Below are 15,505 nucleotides of genomic sequence, written 5' to 3'. Positions count from 1 at the left end.
GGTTAGAGCCATTTGGTTCAGGGATGGCTCCTGTTTTAACAACTAACTAGTATCATGCTGCTGCTGCTAAGTTGCTTCAGTCGTGTCTGACTCTGCACGACCCCATAGACAGCAGCCCATCAGGCTCTGCTGTCCGTGGGATTCTCCAGGCAAGAACACTGGAGTGGGTTGCCATTTCCTTCTCCATTGCATGAAAGAGAAAAGTGAAAGTGAAGTCTCTCAGTCGCGCCCGACTCTCAGCCACCCCATGGACTGCAGCCTACCAGGCTCTTCCATCCATGGGATTTTCTAGGCAAGAGTACTGGAGTGGGGTGCCATTGCCTTCTCCGAACTAGTACCATGTTGGGTACTAAAATCAAAATGTCAGTTTGTAGAACCAAAAAGCCAAACTTGTCCCAATACACTTTGCATCCTCTTCCTCCACCCTCTTCATTCTCCAGATCTCCTGGGTGTGATGCATTAGGTAAATAAGTGCAAGACATAGCAGATTGGTATTTCTGTGTCTTGAATCTAATTAAATCTAACCCTTCCTTTCAACAGAGTCCTCTCTCTTCCATTCACTTATTTAGTCAAGGACCAAACTTTTACCAGGTGTCCAGCCGTGTTACTACATTGACAGAAACCATGCAAATAGAATGCCTGACTGCAGGGAGTTTACAGATAATTTCAGCACAAAATGGCAAGTGCAATCATTAAGATGATAAAGTATAATGGAAGCAGAGAAGAGGACATTGCTAACTGCAATGTGTTGTGCAGGAAGGCTTTCCAGGGGAGAAAGAGCATTCTAGGCAGAAGGAACTGAGCAAAGGCACTGGGGCAGAAGACACAGCGTTTGCACAGCAAGCCGGCTGAGGCCAAAGCTGCCTGGAGGAGCACAGGCTAGAAAAGGAAAGTGGGCCAGGTGAAAAGAAGCTGACCACCAGCTAAAGAACTTGAGTTTAATCTTAGGCAACAGGAAGTTGTTTAGAAAGATCCTCAGGCAGCCTTGGAGATGCAGCTTTGAAGGGGCAGGACTAGAAGAGCAAGACTCTTGCAGAAAGTCAGGGGAGAATTGTAAAACAAAGAGGTCGTTCCCCAAAGAGCCTGTACACACCCAACAAACCTGAAAGCCAAGTGCCCGGGCAGCATTTCTCCTCCTTTCTCAACCCTTCAAGGTCACTTTCTCCAAAGAGGCTTCCTAGACGTAAGCTAATAACGGCTACCTCCTCTAGGTTCCCACAGCAGCTGCCTGATCTCTCTCAGTGCAGGTGTTCATGTGCCTTGTCATATACTAAGAGGTTTATATTTGTCTAGCCCATTTCCACCCTGGACTCTTGTTCTTGATTTCATTCTGCAACCCCAGCATCCTGACACAGAGGCTCCATCAGCTTCAGTGAGCAAATGACTGCCTGAATAAAATCATTGAGTGCCTGAATGCTTGAGGAAGTAAATGTTTGGATGACAGGGGGCCTCATACCTCCCCCACTGGACACAGCCCCAGAGACAGGAAATGAGCTTGTCCAAAGTCACTCGAAATTTGTAGCAAAGCTGAGACAAAGACCCAAACCTCTTGCCTCTGAGACTAGCGCTTCTTCCTAGGTCCCAGTGGTTTTCACAGTGTCACAGACTATATTTGTACCAACTGAGAGCACATGAGCTGGTGAATTTATAGGCCAGCCCTGGGTGACACACACTGGATCCAAGTGAATCTAACCCAGGGGGCTGATTTAGCCAAAGTCCCCAGAGAAAGCTTTCTTTGGGAAATGACTTTTACAGTGAGGTCTGAAGGATGAGTAGGAGTTAACTGGGCAAAAGAGGCTAGTGAGAGCAAGAGGAACAATTTGGACAGAAGGAACAGCTCGAAGGAGCTAAAAGGAAGGCCAGGTGGGAGTAGGCAGAGAGAGGCAGCCAGTGTGGAAGAGGAGGAGAACACTTTTGGAAAGAAACTGTTATTTCAAAAATACAGAAAACCAAAGACCTCCTTTAATTTCTTTTACAATTTCGTGTTGCTTTTATGTGTAATTTCATATGGCAGAAGTGGCATTGTCTTTTAGGTGCTCAGAGTTTCTGGAGTTTTAATCCAGCCTTGAGGGCACAGAATGAAGTTGGAGATTCTGGCAGGGGCCCGAGCTGCCAGATGTTGTAGGCCCAGCGGAGTCTGACTTTGCTTGAGGCACATAGACTGAAGGATCTAAGCAAGGGGAGTGACATAATCTGCTTTACGTTTTAGAAATGCTGCTCTTGCTGCCAGCTCAAGAGCAAATTTGAAACTGCACAACTCAGATAGGACTGCAACCCAACTGAAACCCAGATTGAGACTTGAACACACCTGATCTCAAGACTTAATGAAGCTCAGGTTCTTTGCGTCTCTGAGCAGAAGGACTTCAGGGAGAGACAAAGTGATAGGTAAGAAGTGGATTTATTTAGAGAGAAACATTCCATAGACAGAATGCAGTTTGACTCAAAAGGCAAGGGCGGCCCTGGGAGAAGCACTCCACAGACAATGTGTAGGCCACCTCACAAATTGAGAAGCCTGGAAATGTGAGGTGGTTATGAAACAGGAGGGAAAGGGGCAGGGCACAACCTTTAAAAGAATGACATAACCGTTGAGGATACGACATAAACTGGTTAGGACTAACTAGGTCCAAGATGGCAGAACATCCAACTTCCAACAGACCTTGAGCCTCAGTATACACTCATCATAAAACATCAGCAAACTAAATGATACACCCACAAGAGCCATGACGGTTCCAAGACCAACCACAAAGGCCAAAAAGTGGACAGTGGCCCAATTCCTGGAAATCCGCATCTTGGCTCCCAAAACAGCTGGAATACTCCTCCCACTCATTAGCCTATGAAATCACCCACTCCTATAAAAGCTGAAGGGGGCTTTCCAGGTGACTCAGTGGTAAAGAATCTGTCTGCAATGCAGGAAACCCAGGTTTGATCCTGGGTCAGGAAGATCCCCTGGAAGAAGAAATGGCAACCCACTTCACTATTCTTGCCTGAAAAATCCCATGGACAGAGGAACCTGGTGGGCTACAGACCATGGGATTGCAAAAGAGTTGGACACAACTGAGCACGCACGCCTAAAAACTGACAACCCCATACCTTGGGGCTTCTCTCGCTTTCTGAGATGGCCCACACTCTTGTCTATGGAGTGTGTTTCTCTCTAAATAAATCCACTTCCTACCTATAACTTTGTCTCTCACTGAATTTTCTGCGATGAGACATCAAGAACTTGAACTTCATTAAACCCTGAGACTAGGTGTGTGATCTCAATGAAAAACCCATGGGTTCAAGTCCCAACCTGAGATGCATGGTTTCACCAGGATTCTTTGGCTAACTGACTGATCAGGGTTGGGCCAGAAAAAGTACAGGATGATCCTAGGACCTTTAGCTGTGCCAGAAAGTAAAGAAGTACTCAAAAAATAAAAGGAAGAGAGATGTCAAAGGGACACAGAAGCCAATTTGAAAGGACTCTGACTGGCTCAATCTGGGGGAACTTGAACATCAAAATGAATGATAGAATGGCCTATAGCCCACTAAATAAAAAATAGGGATTCATGAGTTTTTATTGGTGTAACAAATGTCTCACCATGTAAAAAAAGATATTTACATGGTGATAAAATAAAATGTCTATTTTATGGCAAAGTGAAAGTGTTCGTCACTAGTTGAGCCCATTAGGCTCCTCTATCCATGGAATTCTCCAGGCAAGCATACTGGAGTGGGTAACCATTCCTTTCTCTGGGGGAATCTTCCCAACCTAGGAAATGAACCTGGGTTTCCCAAATTGCAGGCAGATTCTTTATCATCTGAGCCACCAGGGAAGACTTTTTTTTTTTTTTTTCTTTTTTTTTAATAGCAAGATAAGAAAAACTTAAACAAAGTGTTCTTTGTCTATGTAGGCCTCCTCCCTCTCCCTCTTAAAGTGTATTTTGCACTTACATTAATTGTTGTCTCATTAGGAGATAACAATTCCTCTTAAATTAATCAAGGGTCACAACTCTTTAGAAGATAACCTTTCTTCTTAATCTTGTAAGGGGCCACAATGGCCTGTGACCTTGCTTCGATCTGGATTGTGTAAGCTGTCATAACACATTATTTAATGTATAGCCCTCTGAATTTGACCTCTAATAGATGGAACAGTTCTCAAAGGTTTTTAGGAGGCAGTTCCCAGATTATAATCCTATAATCCAATTTATAATTGGATAAAGCCAGTTCTTATAACTGACTCAGATTAAATTTTCCATTGCCTTCTTACTACTACTACTACTAAGTCACTTCAGTCGTGTCCGACTCTGTGTGACCCCATAGACGGCAGCCCACCAGGCTCCCTAGTCCCTGGGATTCTCTAAGCAAGAACACTGGAGTGGGTTGCCATTTCCTTCTCCAATGCATGAAAGTGAAAAGTGAAAGTGAAGTCGCTCAGTCGTGTCCGACTCCCAGCGACCCCATGGACTGCAGCCCACCAGTCAATTTTTTCATCAATGATAGTCTCAAAGTATGGAAAAAGAGTAACTTTCTGGTGGCTCAGAGGGTAAAGCGTCTGCCTACAATGCAGAAGACACGGGTTCAACCCCTGGGTCGGGAAGATCCCCTGGAGAAGGGAATGGCAACCCACTCCAGTACTCTTGCCTGGAAAATCCCATGGACTGAGAAGTCTGGTAGGCTACAGTCCATGGGATCGCAAAGAGCCGGACATGACTGAGCAACTTCACTTTTCACAGTGTAAAAGCCTGACAGTCCACCATGAAATTGAAATCATGTACCACCAGATTGGATGTAGTGAGAAAAACTCATCATCACTTATGTGGTGTTTCTGCTAAAAATGGATAATCTGAATCAGTCGTGAAGAAACTTGAGACATAACAAAACTAAATAATGTTTTATAGAATACCTGGCCTGTAATCTTTAAGATTGTCAAGGTCATGATAGTCAAGGAGAGACTGGGGAACTGTTTCTCATAAAAGGGGTGTGGTACTATGATTTATGGGCTTTCCTTGCGGCTCAGCTGGTAAAGAATCCACCCGCAATACAGGAGACCTGGGTTTGATCCCTGGGTTAGGAAGATCACCTGGAGAAGGGAAAGGCTACCCACTCCAGTATTCTGACCTAGAGAATGCCATGGACTATATAGTCCATAGGGTTGCAAAGAGTCGGACACAACTGAGTGACTTTCACTTTCACTGTGACTTATAAGAAGAAATATATATTTGATCTTTGTTCACTATTCCTGGCATATAGCTCCTAAAACTCTTATGAAACTGAAACTATTAGTCGCTCAGTTGTGTCTGACTGTTTGTGACCCCTTGGATGGTAGCCCACTAGGCTCCTCTGTCCATGGAATTCTCCAGGCAAGAATACTGGAGTGAGTAGCCACTCCCTTCTCCAGGGGATCTTTAATTTCTTATATAAGAGCCACAGGGGCATCTCTGGTTATAATATTTACTTTTGTCCTCAGTTCCTGAAACAGCCTCAGAATATATACAAGTGAAATGGAGATCTTTTGTTTTCATAACAAACCCCATTCAACCACATGGGTGTTTATGTTAATAAAATGGCTTTTGGAAAGCCCTTAGATAACCTACTGGAGAAGGAAATGGCAACCCACTCCAGTACTCTTGTCTGGAAAATTCCATGGATGGAGGATCTTGGTAGGCTACAGTCCATGGGGTCACAAATAGTCAGACATGACTGAGCAATTTCACTTCACTTCACTTCACTTAGATAACCTAAGGTTGGCAGTTGCCAGGGGAACCAAACCTGATTAGAGGGAGGGGACTTTTAGACCCCTCCCACTCCAGACATCTGGGGAGGGGAAAGGCACTGAACATTGACTTCAATCAACAATGGCCAGCGATTTAATCAATCATGCCTGTGTAATGGAGCCTCCATAAAAACCTGCAAGAATGGGGTGTAGAGAGAACACAAGGAAGTGCTGGGACGGAGACACACAGAGGTCTTGGAAGCTCTGCATTCCTCCCTGCATACCTTGCTCTATGCAGCTCTTCCATATGCTATTCCTGAGTGATATCCTTTTACAATAAACTGATAATCTAGTGAGCAACTGTTTTGTTGAGTTCTGTAAGCTGCTCCAGCAAACTAATGGACCTCAAGGAAGCATTTGTGGGAACCTTCAATTTATAGCCAGTTGGTCAGAAACGTAGTTAACAATCTATGCTTGCTATTGGCATCTGAAGTATGTGGATGTGGGGTGGGAAGGCGGGGGTGGGAGTGTATGTGTGGGGGTGGGGGTGGAGGGTTGAGAGGGGTGCTGGGCTGAGCCCTTAACCTGTGGGAGCTGATGCTATCTCCAGGTAGATAAGGTCAGAATTGAGTTAAATTGTAGGACAACCAGCTGTTATCAGATAATTGTGGGGAAAATCCCCATACACTATAGTGTCGGACGTGCAGTGTTGAGAGTAGAGGAGAAACACAGGATTGCATTTTTCCTGTAGAATGAGATTTAAATAACATGTGAGTCTGAACTTGATTCTTTTGCTAAAATGGGCATATTAAGACGAGTGGTGATGTCCTTGACCAACGTACGAGGATTGTGTTTCTGGATTAATTTAATGGCCTTCATGATTTTACTGTGGTATTTCTCTGTAGGATAATGATCTTGTTTGGTGTGATGTGGCATCATGTCTGCAACTTACTCTTGAGTGGTTTGGGAGAAAATTTTTTTTGAATATTTTGAAATTTTTTTTGAATTGTACTTGCAACTTTTTTGTGAGATTGTTTTCCATAAAGTGATGAAGAAAATTTTGTGATGTTCTTTGCGTAGTAACTACTTTCTATAAACAAAATGAAAGTGAAATGATTTTTCACAACATTTTGTTCATTAAAGTTTATATTTTAAAAAATTTCATAACTTATTGAGAGTTTGATATATGCCGGGCATTGCTGTAAGCAGTGTGTGTGTACCCTTATCACAGTGCTAGAGATTTCAGAGGTAAGGCAAGAGTTCTATCACCTGCCTAAGGTCACATGTTTTGGGTTTTGAACAGGGATTTGAAAGCAGTCTAACTCCAGTGTTATTAATCCTACATCTTTCTACCTCAATAAAAGAGTATTACAGTATCTCCCTCATGCTGTCAAATAAGAGTTCTCAGGTCGCAACTAAAGATGCCGTATGGTGCAACCTAGACCCAGCATGCATACTGAGTCACTTCAGTGGTGCCCGACTTTGCCTGCTCCTCTGTCCATGGGATTCTCCAGGGAAAAATACTGGAGTGGGTTGCCATGCCTTCTTGTAGGAGATCTTCCCGACCCAGGGATGGAACAGACATCTCTTATGTCTCCTGCATTGGCAGGTTCTTTACCTCTACTGTCACCTGGGAAGCCCAAGACTCAGAATAACCAAATAAATATTTTTTTAAAAAATATATGTATATATATATATATGTGTGTGTTTAATCCAAGGAAAAAAAACTTTGTATTGGTTTTGATGAAAGTGAAAGAGGAGAGTGAAAAAGTTGGCTTAAAGCTCAACATTCAGAAAACTAAGATCATGGCATCTGCTCCCATCACTTCATGGGAAATAGAAACAGTGGCACACTTTATTTTTCTGGGCTCCAAAATCACTGTAGATGGTGACTGCAGCCATGAAATTAAAAGACGCTTACTCCTTGCAAGGAAAGTTATGACCAACCTAAACAGCATATTCAAAAGCAGAGACATTACTTTGTAAACAAAGGTCCATCTAGTCAAGGCTATGGTTTTTCCAGTGGTCATGTATGGATGTGAGAGTTGGACTATAAAGAAAGCTAAGCGCTGAAGAATTGATGCTTTTGAACTGTGGTGTTGGAGAAGACTCTTGAGAGTCCCTTGGACTGCAAGGAGATCCAACCAGTAAATCCTAAAGGAGATCAGTCCTGGGTGTTCATTGAAAGGACTGATGTTGAAGCTGAAACTCCAATATTTTGGCCACCTGATAAGAGCTGACTTATTTGAAAAGACCCTGATGCTGGGAAAGATCGAGGGTGGGAGGAGAAGGGGACGACAGAGGATGAGATGGTTGGATGGCATCACCGACTCAATGGACATGGGTTTGGGTGGACTCCGGGAGTTGGTGATGGACAGGGAGGCCTGGTGTACTGTGGTTCATGCGCAAAAAATCAGACACAACTGAGAGACTGAACTGAATTGGTTTTCTTCAAAAGTAATTGGAAATCTCAAAAATCATTTGGCATTTTAGAGCTGTGAAAAGGTGCTTTTTAAATGTGCCTAAGTCCAATGTTAAATACACCCATTCCAGTCTATTTTAGTTCGCTGATTCAAATTCACCCATTCCAGTCCATTTTAGTTCACTGATTCCTAGAATATCAACGTTCACTCTTGCCATCTCCTGTTTGACCACTTCCAATTTGCTTTGATTCATGGACCTAACATTCCAGGTTCCTATGCAATATTGCTCTTTATAGCATCGGACCTTTCCTCTATCACCAGTCACATCCACAACTGGGTATTGTTTTTGCTTTGGCTCCATCCCTTTATTCTTTCTGGAGTTATTTCTTCACTGATCTGTAGCATATTGGGCACCTCCCGACCTGGGGAGTTCTTCTTTCAATATCCCATCATTTTGCTTTTTCATACTGTTCATGGGGTTCTCAAGGCAAGAATACTGAAGTGGTTTGCCATTCCCTTCTCCAGTGGACCACATTCTGTCAGACCTCTCCACCATGACCTGTGTGTCTTGGGTGGCCCCACACAGCATGGCTTAGTTTCATTGAGTTAGACAAGGCTGTGGTCTGTGTGATCAGATTGGCTAGTTTTCTGTGATTATGGAATGGGTGAATTAAACTCAGATGACCATTATATCTACTACTGTGGGCAGGAATCCCTTAGAAGTAATGGAGTAGCCATCATGGTCAACAAGAGAGTCCAAAATGCAGTACTTGGATGCAATCTCAAAAACTCAGAATGATCTCTGTTTGTTTCCAAGGCAAACCATTCAATATTACGGTAATCCAAGCCTATGCCCCAACTAGTAGTGCTGAAGAAGCTAAAGTTGAGCAGTTCTATGAAGACCTGCTGCTGCTAAGTTGCTTCAGTCGTGTCCGACTCTGTGTGACCCCATAGACGGCAGCCCAACAGGCTCCCCCGTCCCTGGGATTCTCCAGGCAAGAACACTGGAGTGGGTTGCCATTTCCTTCTCCAATGCATGAAAGTGAAGTGAAAGTGAAGTCGCTCAGTCAGGTCCGACCCTCAGCGACCCCATGGACTGCAGCCTTCCAGGCTCCTCCGTCCATGGGATCTTCCAGGCAAGAGTACTGGAGTGGGGTGCCATTGCCTTCTCTGCTATGAAGACCTACAAGACCTTTTAGAACTAACACCCAAAAAAGATGTCCTTTTCATTCTAGGGGACTGGAATGCAAAAGTAGGAAGTCAAGAAACACCTGGAGTAATAGGCAAATTTGGCCTTGGAATACGGAATGAAGCAGGCCAAAGGCTAATAGAGTTTTGCCAAGAAAACGCACTGGTCATAGCAAACACCCAGCAACATCCAGAGGATGTTGGCAATTTGATCTCTGGTTCCTCTGCCTTTTCTAAAACCAGCTTGAACAAACAAGGATGTTCAAACACCCAAACAAGGGTGTAGAAAACTGAAAAGTGAAAGTCACTCAGTCGTGTCCGACCCTTTGTGACCCCATGGACTAAATAGTCCATGGAATTCTCAGGCCAGAATACTGGAGTGGGTAGCCATTCTCCTCTCCAGGGGATCGTCCCAACCCAGGGATCAGATCCAGGTCTTTACCAGCTGAGCCACAAGGGAAGCCCAAGAATACTGGAGTGGGTAGTCTATCCCTTCTCCAGGGGATCTTCCAGACCCAGGAATCAAACTGAGGTTTCCTGTATTGCAGGCAGATTCTTTACCAGCTGAGCTACCAGGGAAGCCCATAAGGGGGTGGGGGAAGATCCTATTTTTCTCCTCTTAGTGACCCCATTATAATCTATTAAGTGAGAATTTCTTCCATCTTCTCAGAAGTATTAGAAAAAAGTGTCAGTTGCAGCCCACTCCATGTAAAGAAAAGTGGAATGTTTTACTGATGAGAAGACCAGACTCTGCCATCCATGGCGCGCCACCTCTAATTCATTGAAGTTCACTGTGTTAGTTTAAGCCATAAACTGGCTAGCTTAAAACAGCAAAAATTTATTCTCTCAGAGGTCTGGAGCCTGGAAATTCAAAACCGAGGTGTTGGAAGGGCTACTCCCTCTGGACAACAGTCTCTCACCTCCTCCAGCTTGTGGTGGCTCCAGGTGTTCCTCGGCTTGTAGCTGCTTAACTCCAGTCTCAGCTTCTGTCACATGGCCTCTCCCCTTTTCCCTGTGTCTCCTCTTTCTTTTACTTTTAAAGACACTTTTCATAGGATTGAGAATGCTTCTAGATAATCCAAGATTATCTCATCTTGAGATCCTTATATTTGCAAAGATTTTTTTCCAAATAAAGTCGTATTCAGAAGTTCCAGGGAATAGGGCATGTCCATATTCTTTTGTGAGCCGGTATTTAACCCACCACACCATTCCTATGTAAGATCTGTCCCTCTTTTCTCTCAGGCCAGCATGCCCAAAAGATGGAGAAATTAAGTTGGTATTAATCTAAACTAGATTGTTTTCAATTAAGATGTTAATTGTAATCTCCAGAGTAACCACTAAGAAAATAACTCAAAAATATACAGTAAAAGAGACAAGAGAATTAAAATAATGTATTAGAAAATATATATTTAACACAGAAGAAGGCAGGAATGGAAGAGTGAAAACGGCAAAATGACAGATGTAAATCCTACCTTAGTAATTACATTAAATGTAATTAACATTCCAGAAGGCAAAAAGCAGAAGTATGTATTTTAAAAAGTCCAACATTATTATGTCTACAAAAACACAATTCATATTTAAAGACACAGACAGGTTGAAAGGGAAAGGATAAAAGATATTCCATGCAAATAATAACCAAAAGAGACCTGGGGCTATATTATACTAATTCAAACTACACAAAACAGATTTTAAGAAAACTGCAAACACCATTAAAAGAAGCTAGAGAAAACCTAAATGAATAGGAAAACATCCAGAACATTTAATATTGTTAAAATGGCAACATTGCACCAACTTGATCTGTCCCTTCAAAGGCAATCGCTATCAAAATCCTGGCTGCATTTTTTGCAGACATTAATAAGCTGATCCAAAAATTCATGTGGGCTACCCAGGTGGCTCAGAAGGCAAAGAATCTGACTGCAATGCACGAGACGAAGGTTCGATCCCCGGGTCAAGAAGATCCCTTGAAGAAGGGAATGGCAACTCACTCCAGTATTCTTGCCTGGGAAATCCCATGGGCAGAGGAGCCTGGTGGGCTATACAGTCCATCGGGTTGCAAAGAGTCAGGATTGAGCAACTAACACTTTCACTTTCCAAATTCATATAGAAATGCAAGAATAATCAAGACAATCTAAAAAAGATCAAAGGTAGGACTCACATTTCCTGATTCCAAAATTTATTACAAAGCTAATTAAGACAGTGTGCTACTAGAGTAAAGAAAGAAATATAGATCAGTGGAATAGAACTGAGAATCCAGAAATAAACCCTTACATTTATGATCAATTGATTTTGGACAAAAGTGCCAAGACAGTTTTATGAGGAAAGAATGGTCTTTCTATCAAGCAGTCCCAGGATAACTGGATATCCACATGCCAAAAAATGAAGTGGGACCCTACCTCAACCATACACAAAAATCAACTCAAAATAGATCAGAGATCTAAATATAACAGCTAAGGACTCTAAAATGTTTAGAAGAAAACATAGGAGTAAATCTTTGTAATCTTAGACTAGGCCGTGGCTTCTTTGATACAAATGCACACACTAGAAAAAACAAAACCAAAAATAAACAAAAAAAAAAACCCTAGATACATTAACTTTCATGTTCCAAAGGACAAGTGGTACATCTGATTCATGAAACATGCTGCATCACAGATGTACCTCGAAAACATTATGCTAAATCAAGGAAGTCAGACACGAAAGGCCACCTACTGAATAATTCCATTGACATAAAATGTTCCAAGTAGGCAAATTCATATAGACAGGCAGTATGTTAGTGAGTAGTCATTGGCCAGGGGCTGACAGGAGGGTAGCAAGGAGTGACTGCTAATTAATATGGGGTTTCTTTTGGTGGTGATCAAATTATTCTGAAATTAGAGCGGTGTTTGATGCACAACTTTGTGAAGAGGATGGGTTTTGATATGTGAATTATATCTCAAAAAAGCTTTTATTAAAAACAAAAATAAGGAAGGCTGGCCACTTTGCTGCAGGAACAGTGAGGTGGAGAGAGGCCTGGAAACAAAGAGTTCAGTTTAATAGGTTTGGGAGACCCAGTACGGGTGTGATGATGAAGACGACCAGAGCTATTATTTCCTGTTGAGGGAGCAGCATGAACACTTTTTACTTATGTATCATATATTTAGATACATATTATCTCACTTATTCAGGAATATAGATTATTCCCGTTTACAGATGAGGAAGCTGAGGTTCAGAAAGGTTAAGTGACATGATAATGCAGCTGGTAAGGGCACTGTCACAGGATGGGTCCTGCTCTCATTCGTGTATGTCATTAGGGAGGAGAAAGGAGGGGATGGTTTGAGAGACAAAAATGTCACCTTCAGCATCAGCAGGCAGCATTGGAATGGGGCAGGGAAGGGGGAGGAGAGCTCACTAGGTCCAGAGGCTGTTTCTGCTGATAGTGGGCAATACAGATATCTAGAACCTAGACAGGGAAAATAAAAAGAGGCAAGGGTTTTTTAAAAGATAAGTGCTTCACGTATGTCTTTGCCTCCCTTATTATATTACAAGCACCTAAGAACAGGGGACATTCAGTGTGGAAGCTGTTTATTTCCTGTGGGGAGGCATTTCGCAAATGTTGAATTGGTGAGCGATAAGGGGCAAGTCTGTTGGCCTCTCTGGTCCTAGTTTCTCAGATTAGGAGGAATTGCTCATGATGAATGCTAAATTGCTATCTCTGAGCTTTTGAGAGTGTGATTTTTCTTATCTCTGGCTTCTAGCTCCAACCTGGGGGATGTGTCAAAATTCAAAAAGGAAGGAAGGAAGGAAGTTGGGCAGCGTTTGCCTCAGACCTAGCCTCAGTGCCCCCCTAGTGGCCATATCTGGGAACAACAAGCAGAACTTTGGAATTCACCTTCAGGCAGAGGGCATCACCGACTCAACGGACACGAGTTTGAGCAAACTCCAGGAGCTGGTGAAGGACAGGGAAGCCTGGCGTGCTGCAGTCCATGGAGTCGCAAAGAGTCAGACACGACTGAGCAACTGAACAACTGAGACGACAGCCCCACTCCCGCCGTCCATAGGCAGTGGGTCTTCTGGAAAAGGAGATTCCAGCTCTCTCTCTTAAGGTAACAACTCCCAGCCCAAGGCAACGTTCATAGCATTTACCTAGAGTACCCCACACACAGCTTAGAGTGAGGCTAGCCTCTGCTCTGCACAGGTGACTGTTAGACACCCTTGCTATTTGCAGGGGATTGATGATAGGATCTACCACCCCTATTCCAATCCCTCCCCCAAATCAATTTGAAGATACTCAAATCCCTCATAAAAAATACAGTAGTACAGTTGGCCCTACATATCTGCAGATGCAGGATACATGGATATGAAGGGCTGACCAAACATTGCCCCAGGTGAAGATGGCCCCTCCAACATTTGCAGCCTCCTTATTGCTCGTGTTCTTAAGTAGAGATGTTGGAGTTTCTTGATGCAGAGTAGGTATTTAATCTTCACAAAATTAATGCTGAGAATACTGGGCTGTGTTTATAGGGGTAGCCTAGCTTAGTCTGATGGAGAAGGCAATGGCACCCCACTCCAGTACTCTTGCCTGGAAAATCCCATGGGCGGAGGAGCCTGGTAGGCTGCAGTCCATGGGGTCGCGAAGAGTCACACACGACTGAGCGACTTCACTTTCACTTTTCACTTTCATGCACTGGAGAAGGAAATGCAACCCACTCCAGTGTTCTTGCCTGGAGAATCCCAGGGACGGGGGAGCCTGGTGGGTTGCCATCTGTGGGGTCGCACAGAGTCGGACACGACTGAAGCGACTTAGCAGCAGCAGCTTCATCTGAAGCCAAATGCTAAGGGTCATGGCTAGCCTCAGGCTGGGGCTGGTATGGGAGATGCATCAGAAAACAGGACTTTTCCCGATCCTAAAAGGAAATGTCTGTTCTCTAACCCAGGCTCAGTGTCCTGAGGCCTAAGACCTGCCTGGAGCCACAGAATCCAGTCTCTGTTGGCCCCTTCAGGACACCGCCTCTCTGCCCTGCCTGCCTCTCCATGGAAAAACTCCGGAGAAGTCAGCTCCCTGCCCTTCCATGAGAAGCCCCTTGCAAACCTCTCTACCGTCACCTCTAGGTGGTTCAGATCAGCAGCCTCTCTGGTCTGCACTTGGCTACTTTGCCCTTCCTAGCAAATTTCCAGTCACCCATTAAGTCCCAGCTCAGGCTGGGGCCCCAGCTCACGAAGGACCACCAGGGTTGGACTAGGGGCCTTTCTGTCACAGCTCTGACCACTCTGGGTATCCTTAGCTGCTTCCAGCGTTTGTTTCTGCTCCAAGCTCACAGCTTATGGCAAAGAGAAATGGTCCCTGAGGTAAATGGTTGGGACAGGCATTGCATGCGTGCATGCCAAAGTCGCTTCAGTCGTGTCAGACTCTGTGCAACCCTATGGACCCTAAACTGCCAGGCTCCTTTGTGCCTGGGATTCTCCAGGCAAGGATACTGGAGTGGGCTGCCAGTCCCTCCTCCAGGGGACCTTCCAGACCCAGGGATCAAATCCACGTCTCCTGCATTGACAGGCAGGTTCTTTATTAGCGCCATCCAGGAAGCCCCAGGACAGGCGTTAGGCAGTGGAAAACGGGAAGTTCCCTTAGCTCAAGTGGGAAAGATTCCAAAGTATCTGGTACTCATTGAACTGAATGGAATTAGAACAGAGAGCCAGCATCTTGTGAGATCCAGGTGTGGCATGAAATCACTAGATGCCAGGGGGCCAGGCCTTAGTTGTGGTATAACAAGGCCAGAAGCAAGGAGCATGGTTGAGTGATCCATATGGACCTTCATAGCTCAGCTATTCCAGGACCTTACGGCAGGAGAATAGCCTTTCCCAGGGGAGGAAGGCAGCTGTGAAGGGGGCTCCAGTGAGCCCTGCCCCGTGGTGTTCTCTGTGTTGTGTAATCCTCACGAGTACGAGCTGGACATAGTGACTTCCATCTAAAGAAGAATATGGCAAAAGTGATAGGTTGTCACTGCTTAGATTAGATTATAGAAGACTATGGTTTCTATGATGCTGAAGCTGAAACTCTAATACTTTGGCCACCTGATGTGAAGAACCGACTCATTGGAAAAGACCCTGATGCTGGGAAAGATTGAAGGTGGGAGAAGGAGATGACAGAGGATGAGATGGTTGGATGGCATCACCGACGCGATAGACATGAGTTTGAGTAAGCTCTGGCAGTTGGTGATGGACAGGAAAACCT

This window comes from Bubalus kerabau, chromosome 15, assembly GCF_029407905.1.
Source record: "Bubalus kerabau isolate K-KA32 ecotype Philippines breed swamp buffalo chromosome 15, PCC_UOA_SB_1v2, whole genome shotgun sequence".
NCBI classification, from domain to species: domain Eukaryota; kingdom Metazoa; phylum Chordata; class Mammalia; order Artiodactyla; family Bovidae; genus Bubalus; species Bubalus kerabau.
Note: the sequence above shows the minus strand (reverse complement) of the source record.